The sequence below is a fragment of the Carya illinoinensis genome, chromosome 15, assembly GCF_018687715.1.
Source record: "Carya illinoinensis cultivar Pawnee chromosome 15, C.illinoinensisPawnee_v1, whole genome shotgun sequence".
Taxonomy (NCBI): domain Eukaryota; kingdom Viridiplantae; phylum Streptophyta; class Magnoliopsida; order Fagales; family Juglandaceae; genus Carya; species Carya illinoinensis.
Genome location: NC_056766.1, coordinates 13,665,590 through 13,674,120, shown reverse-complemented (window position 1 = coordinate 13,674,120; position 8,531 = coordinate 13,665,590). Strand labels below are relative to the sequence as shown.

The 8,531-nt window shown below is 35.2% G+C and overlaps 1 long non-coding RNA gene across 1 annotated transcript; it reads left to right on the top strand.

Moving 5' to 3' along the window:
- The first annotated feature begins 3,158 nt into the window (after nucleotides 1–3,158).
- On the top strand, nucleotides 3,159–7,213 carry LOC122295529. Its single transcript, XR_006238152.1, has 4 exons — nucleotides 3,159–3,511; nucleotides 4,497–4,604; nucleotides 6,766–6,831; nucleotides 6,937–7,213. It is a non-coding gene; the product is annotated as an uncharacterized LOC122295529 (long non-coding RNA).
- Nucleotides 7,214–8,531: the final 1,318 nt, after the last annotated feature.

Sequence of the window (8,531 nt, the reverse complement as noted above, 5' to 3'; positions counted from 1 at the left end):
ATGAGCAAAGCTTATGACAGAATTGAGTGGTCTTTTCTAAAATTTGTTCTGCAGCAAGTTGGTTTTGACTAGAAATGGGTGAACCTAATTATGAGATGTGTAGAATCAGTATCATACTCCCTCATCCTCAATGGTACTCCGCAATACAACTTCCATCCAACAAGAGGGCTGAGGCAAGGGGATCCCCTATCCTCTTACCTTTTCATCTTGTGCTAAGAAGTACTAAGTTGTATGCTAAACAAGGCTAAGAGCTATGGACTTATCACTGGCCTACCAATCAGAAGGAAGATCCTCTCAATTAACCACCTGTTTTTTTCAGACGACGGTCTCTTGTTTTGCAAAGCAAACCCCTTAGAATGGAGCAGACTCTACAACTTGCTGGAAACCTATGAACTTGCCTCTGGTCAAAGGCTCAACAAGGAAAAAACCTCAATATACTTCAACAAAATCACCAAAGAGGAAGCCAAGGTTTTCATCACCAGTATAGTAGGGATAAGGGGGACTTCCTCATATGAAAAATACTTAGGCCTTCCTGCTCTCATAGGTAGGTCCCGAGCTCAATCTTTCAAAGAAATTCTAGACAAGGTGCAAGGAAGAATCTCAAACTGGAAGAACAAGTTCCTTTCCCAAGCTGGGAAAGAAATTCTCATCAAATCAATCATCCAAGCCATCCCCACCTACAGCATGGGGATCTTCAAACTCCCAAAACGTCTGGTATAGGAACTCAACAAGCTGGTGAGGAGCTTCTAGTGGAGCCATCAACCACAGGAACACAAAATACACTAGATCCATTGGAATCAACTGAAAAAAGCAAAGAGCCAAGGAGGCCTAGGACTAAGGGATTTTTCCAACTTCAACTTAGCCCTTCTAGCCAAACAAGGCTGGAGAATTGTCAACAACCCAGACTCCCTTGCTGCATAGGTTCTCAAGGAAAAATATTTCAACAACAGTTCCTTCCTCTCCACTAAGTTAGGCCAGAATTCTTCTTACCTTTGGCAGAGCTTCCTAGCAGCGAGATCCCTACTCAAAGAAGGTTTGATATGGAGAATTAGAGATGGAGCTTCTACTGAGATTTGGAATGACAGATGGCTCCCAAGGCAATTGATCTTCAAATCCCCTAACTCAATCAGGTTCCTGCAGGCTGACACCAAAGTCTCTTATCTCATCAATGGAACTACTAAACAATGGAAGAGAGACCTGGCCTATGCCATGTTCTCAAACGAAGAAGCTGATTGTATCATTGCCATACCTCTCAGTCCATACCGCAAACCAGATAGGAGAATTTGGAAATGCACCACCTCGGGTGACTTTAGTGTCAAAAGTGCCTACCATCTACTAACTGAGATGGATGAACAACTGAATGGCCAATTCGCAACCTCAAGATCATCCCAGCCCCCCTGGACAAAAGTTTAAAACCTGAACATCCCAAATGCTACCAAAACCTTCCTCTGGAGGGCCTGCCTTAATGGACTTCCTACCCAAGACAACCTACTGAAAAGAAAAGCCATAGAGGATCCTGCTTGTCCAATATGTAGCCTACAACCAAAAACTGTTAAGCACATCCTATGGAACTGTCCTTCAGCTAGGGACGTGTGGACACTAAGTATAAGGAAGCTTCAGAAAGTTAGCCCTCTTTTCCACCACTTCCAAGAATTGGTAGAAGACTTCCAAGAACTGGTAGAAGGCTTCATAGAAGACTTGGACATAGAGGAACTGAAGCTATTTGCCGTTACCTCGTGGTTCATATGGGAGAGGAGAAATGCCATGGTGTTTAAGGAAATCTTCCAACACCCTTCTAAGGTGTCTCAACAATCATCTTATCTAATTGAGGAACTTTAGCAGATACCTCAGCAGGGAAAGACTTAGATAAACTCCAGTCAACGTCATACAATTTGAGAAGCACCACCTCAAGGTAAAGTTAAACTGAATTGGGATGCATCATTGTCTAAAGCCACCTGCAAAGTGGGAGTGGGAGCAGTCATAAGGGATTGGGAAGGAAAAGTGTTGGCTACTCTTAGAATGCAGCACGATTTATTCCTTGATCCACTCATGGCAAAAGCATTTACAGGACTCTAAGCCTCCTTATTTTGCAAGGCTATCGGTCATAGAGACATCATCATAGAAGGGGATTCACTATAGGTTGTGTCAGGCCTCAACTCATCAATTGAAGTCCAAACATACACAGGCCAGCTCATTACAGACACAAGATCAACTCTTAATTCCTTTTCCACTTGGTCAGCAAGGCATACTGTGAGAGCAAATAATTCTATTGCTCATGCCTTAAGTAAGGATGTGTTAAGCATCAATGGTTACACCACTTCTTTTGATTTCATTCCCCACTGTATTAAAGACTTGGTTTAAGCATTATCAATATAGTCTTTGTTTTAAAAAAAATTAATATACTAATACTATCAATATAGTCTATCAATAATATAGTTATAATAAAATTAACTCATTATAACAATTAACAAATGTTAATATCATTATATGGTAATTATAATCACTATAATGAATTCTAATATTTATAATGATACTAATAGTCTAATACAATATTACTATTGGTAATATATTTTTAATTCTATTTATAAATTAATATATAAATCACTATACTAAATAATCACATAAAAAATAATCACATATATATTAATATTCTAATATAGACTATAGTTATACTTATACTGATATAGTTATACTAAATCACCATAACTAATACTAATATAGAGCTATACTAACAGTTTACCATTAATACTATTATATTGTCTAATATATTATATAACTATAACTAATACTAATAGTTTAATATAGACTTATAGTATTAATACTAATAGTTTATTATATATATACACTAATACTAATAGTCATTAATAATTATATTCTTTAATGTATAACTAATAGACTTATAGTATTAATATCATTACATGTAGTAGTAACACTAATACTATAATAGTCTTAGTTATTGTTTTGTATTTAATAATATAATTGTTATAGTGTTTTTAATTGTCTTGTATTTATTTTATTGTCCTATTTTTATTTTATTGGTCCCTCTATTTTTGGATTGAGCTTATTTTGGCCATTTAAGTGTGTTTTTCCTTTGTTTTGGGCCCAGCCCATTACACTGCCACCACAGCCAAGCAGCCCAACCTAGCCGGTAGCCCAGTCCGAAAATCCCCATATTTAATCCCCATATTATACCATACGGTGCGTTTAATGGAAATTAGGTTAACTACTAACTAGTTTTATTTTTTTCTCCTCTCCTCAGTCAGTCCATGCCTCTTCTCTGCCCTAGACCCTGCTGCGCCGACTTCCCTCTCTTCTTCTTCTTCTTCTTCTTTTCTTCTTCTTCAGTCTTCAGACTTTGGTTCTTCTTCATAGTCACTGCCGTGTTGCATCTTGGTGGGTCTTCCACTTCGGTTCTTTAGCACTCTTCCACGCACAACCCTCGCCGACGCCGTGAACCTCCCCTCATGCAGCAATCTTTGGTTTCCTTCTCATTGCCACCTACTTCATCATTGTAAGCCAAAAAAAAAAAAAATTCTATCTTTCTCACTCACTCATTGTGTGTATTTATTTGTACATATTTCTGAGAGTTAGTAGTCTGTTAATTTTTGTTGATTTGGGTTTGGGGTTCTAAATTTTCTTCCTTTTAATATGATTTTATTGGAAAGTCAATGCTTTTTTTTTTTCAGTTTATTAATTAAAATGGTAAGGAAAATGATATAATTTAAACTACACAAATCTGAACTCCAAGAAGGAAAGAACGAATCCCCAATAGCCATCGTCATAAAAGAATACCATATTGTATATAAATGTCTAACACCAAGTAAAACAAGTAACTTTGCCGGTAAACACAACAATGCAGATTCCATTTATGCTTCCATAAAGTCCAATACCAAGACTACTAGTGAAAATTAGTAGACAACTAAGAATATCTACACAATTAAAATGCCAAATACCCACTTCTCAGACAATAATCGAGAAATGAGAACTTCCTAAAAAAATAACACACATAGCAACATGTAATTGCCAAATGAAGATGACAATTGAAAAGGAATGCCCAAAAAAGGAAAAATCCCCCCTTCTCATAACTAATTAACCAAAACCATAAGAGAAAAGAAAGACTTAGAATAGTATCTATAACAAAATTACAGTCACTTCATAATAGATCTAACAAGTAACGACAGAAAAGAAAAGTGTGCATGAAATTTTTTTTCTTGCAAAAAAAAAAAAAATCTCTATAAATAGAACTAAAAAAATTGAGAAAAGTTAAGAGAGGGAATGAGAGAATTACAAGAGTATTAGAGGAGGATAAAAGAGTAATTTCAAGTGAGCAATTTGAATCATCTGAGAGTACTGAGTCTACTGACTGGAGTGAGAGCTAGAAGTTTTGCTTGGTCTATTATTTTATAAAGTGTGTGATTGCTAAATTGCTTGGTCTATTATTTTATAAAGTGGGTGATTGTAATCTAATATTAATACTTTTATTGTTGTTACTATAGATGGATCAATCAAATGAAACACCTGATAATGTGAGACCTTCTATGGAAAGGATTCAAAAGACCATGGAATCAACGGCGACTAATGATCCACTTTCTCCACCCTCTAATGTAAGTAGGCCATCTACTGGTCCTGGGAGTGGTAGGAAAAGATTTGTAGTTTGGGACTATTTTAAAAAGATTAAAACTAAAGATAATTCAAGACCTAGAGCTGCATGTAATTTTTGTGGGACTACTTATGCTTGTGATCCTAATATAAATGGCACAAAATCAATGTTACAGCACTTGGAAAAAACATGTAAGAAGTCTCCACTTAGGAAAGTGGATAGAAATCAATGTGTATTAGGTTTCCAGTTTGGAGAAAGCAATGGGGGGCTTGTATCTATTGCTTTTGGTGTTGAGGCTTGTAGAGCAACCTTAGCAGAAATGTTGGTTATTGATGAGCTTCCTTTTAAATTTGTGGAAGGGAAAGGGTTTAAGAAATTTATGCTTGTTGTGCAACCTAGATGGAATGGGATTCCATCATGTGTGACGGTTGCAAAATACATTTTTAAACTTTATTTGAGAGAGAAAGAGAAGTTGAAAAGTGCTCTTAAGGGGCAGCGCATTTGTCTAACCACGGATACATAGAAATCTATGAAAAATTTTAACTACATGTGTCTTACCACACATTTTATTGATGAAGATTGGAAAATGAACAAAAGAGTCCTCACTTTTTGTAAGGTGGAAAACCATAAGGGTGAGACACTGGGAAAAAAAAATCGAAATGTGTTTGCTTGAATGGGGGAGGCCCAAAATATTTACAATTACACTTGATAATGCAAGTTCAAATAATGGGATAGTTTCGTATATCAAAAGAAAGACAAGGAATAGAAAAGATACAATTTTGGAACATGAGTTCTTGCATATGAGATGTTATGCTCATATCTTAAACTTAATTGTTTGGGATGGGTTGAAAGAATATGATCAATCAATTGCATGAATTCAAGGGGTTGTGAAGTATGTGAAATCATCTCCGCAAAGGTAGAACACATTTAAGCAATGTTGTGATAGTGAGGATATTACTTGTAAAAGTAGTGTATACTTAGATGTATCAACTCGTTGGAACTCCACTTTTATGATGTTGGATAGGGCTGAAAAGTTTTAAAAAGCATTTCAACGGCTAGAGGATGAAGATTAAGGATATGTTAAGAGCATTGGGGAGGATGATGATGGTGTTATTGAGTTGGGTAAAGGAGGGGCATCCAAGTTAGGGCCTCTAACCATGGATGATTGGGACAAGAGTAGGATGTTTGTAAAATTTCTAAAACTTTTTTATGATGCAACCTTGCATCTCTCTGGGGCCAATTATGTCACTTGTAACTGTTTTGCATTTGAGCTAGCGACAATTCATGCTACCATTACTTTGGAGTGTGCGGAAGGGCCTCATAATTTGAGGACAATGACATTTAATATGAAATCTAAATTTGAGAAGTATTGGAGAAATATTGAAAAAATAAATTTTTTGTTGTATATTGCATTGGTTCTTGATCCTCGATATAAAATGCGATGTCTAGATATTCTTTTTGAAGGATTCTATGAGGATAACACTTTAAAAGTTCTTATGTTGTTGGATTTGGTTAAAGATGCTTTGACTCGTTTATATGATAGTTATTGTGCAAATGACGGAAGTGATGTTGGGGCACAAGATCAAACTATGAGCCAATCAAGTGAGGGATGGGCTAGTACTACAAGTTCAAATCTTGGGGTAGGTCAAGGTAATTTTGGATCAATGGGATCATATATCCGTTTAAAAGTTAAGATGCGTTTGGAGTCAGAGAACTCTTTGAAGACTAAATTTGAATTGGAGATGTATTTAATTGAAAAATGTGAAAAAGATAATGCAAAATTTGACTTGTTGAATTGGTGGAAAGTTAACAGTATTAGATACCTCGTGCTTTCAAAAGTTGTGCTGGATGTTTTTGCAGTTCCGATATCTACAGTGGCCTCTGAGTTGGCTTTTATCATAGCAGGTCGAGTACTTGATCCTTTCCGTATCAGCCTATCTCCAGTTATGGTTGAAGCCCTTATTTGTAAACAAAATTGGCTTTTCTCATCTTCTACCCCGTTAAACATTCGCACTTTAATGGATGATGTTGAGGAGTTTGAGAAATTTGATACAGGCATGTTACTATGTAGCATCATTCACATTTTCTTTAAGTGTCTTTAAAATGTATATTATATTAGTAATTTGTTTTAATTATTATGTTTTATTTTTTTCTCTTTTGTGTAGAGCTCATGGAAGCCTTAGGGAGTTCTTCAAGATCCACTTTTTTGGTTGGAGATCATTAAATTTAAGGTAGGACAACTTGTATAACATCTTTTTTAAAGTTTTTATTTATTTAATGTAATTACTAACTTTTTATTGAATTAACTGCTTGATTTATTTTCATACAACTGCAAGGTTTGTCGAATGGACTATTGGAGTTGGTGGCTTCGTGCATAGCTATTACTATTAGCTATTTGTTCTAGTTATAAAGTTTTTTATTAGATGTTCTTGTAATTTGAACTTCTAATTTAGATTTATAAATTGGACTTGTAATTTGTTGGACTTTTGGATTTGTAATTTATTAGACTTTTTGATTTGTACTTTAGACTTTTGGTATTTGGATTTGTAATTTGTTAGACTTTTGGACTTGTAATTTAGACTTTTGGAATTTGGACTTGTAATTTATTGGACTTTTGGACTTATAATTTAGACTTTTGGATTATTTCATTTCATAGCAGAATGTTCTTTTAATTGTAGATTTTATTTTTTTGTAGCAGTTTTACTTAAAGGTTTATAAGCTTAGAGTAGATTTTTTTTTACACTAGATTTCTTATTTTAGTTTTTGTGTTATAGCAGTTTTTTATATAGCAGAATTTTGTTTAGATAGCAGAGTAACAATTTATAAAGCAGATTTTTTATAACAGAATTTTTTTACATAGCGGATTTTTTTTTTTATAAAGAAGATTTTTGATAGCAGAATTTTTTTACATAGCAGTTTTTTTTTAAAAGCATATTTTTGTAAATAGTAATAGATTTTTAATAAAATAGAATTTTTAAATCAGTTTGTTTTAAAGAGAATTTTTTATGACAAATTTGTATTTTATTAAAACTGGACCGGAAAGTGGTAAAACCGGAGTACTGGTTTATGAGAGAAACCGGTGTGTAATCAATTTTGAAAAATGCAAAATCGGTGCCTACCGGTTCGGTCCTAGATTTTGTCCAAAATCGGACCGAACTGGATCGGTTACACCCTTAGCCTTTTTGCATGTATGACACATGGCAAGAAATAACTTTTTTCCCTAGGGTGGGCGTGTGAACTAATTCCATGGGCTCCAAACCCTAACTTCACTACAAGTCTAAATTCCACTTGGGCTTGGGCCTTTCTCAAGACCTCATATGCCTTATATTCCAACCAAATTGCTTAATGAGTTATTCCTCCTCTCTTGGCCCAAATTTATCAATACATAATAAATTGAATAAAAAACTTAGCAAAAATCTTGGTTGTCACACATAGCTTGGTATCAAAGCATGCTTATACGCGACTTTAGGTTTACCTATGAATTATATACGACGATACCAGAAACATAGGAGTTGACTTTAGTATTGTAAGCTTGAAAATTTAAGTATCCTATGTTTGATTTGCATTTTGAAATGAAAGATGAGATAGGAAGTGATAAGTTTCGGTTATGTGGTAGGATTTGAGTATGGTGCGATTGAAAGCTCTGTGTGGAGAGTTGCCACCTAGTGGATACAAGGGAGGACTGTTGAGCATTAGGGGAGATGATGAACTAATGAGAGTCTTAAATAATATTTCAAACGTGTTGGATGACATATACTCATGTCACCTGCAAGTTCAGTCATTAGAATCCCCTAGGGAGGAGTCGTGGGGTGTACGTATGAGTGATTCGTGGGGCACCGCTACCTATAATTCTTTGGTCAGAAGGGTTCAATGAGGGCATAGAGGTGGATAATAAATATTGAAAGGACTTTCAAAGTGTGTGGGTGCACCG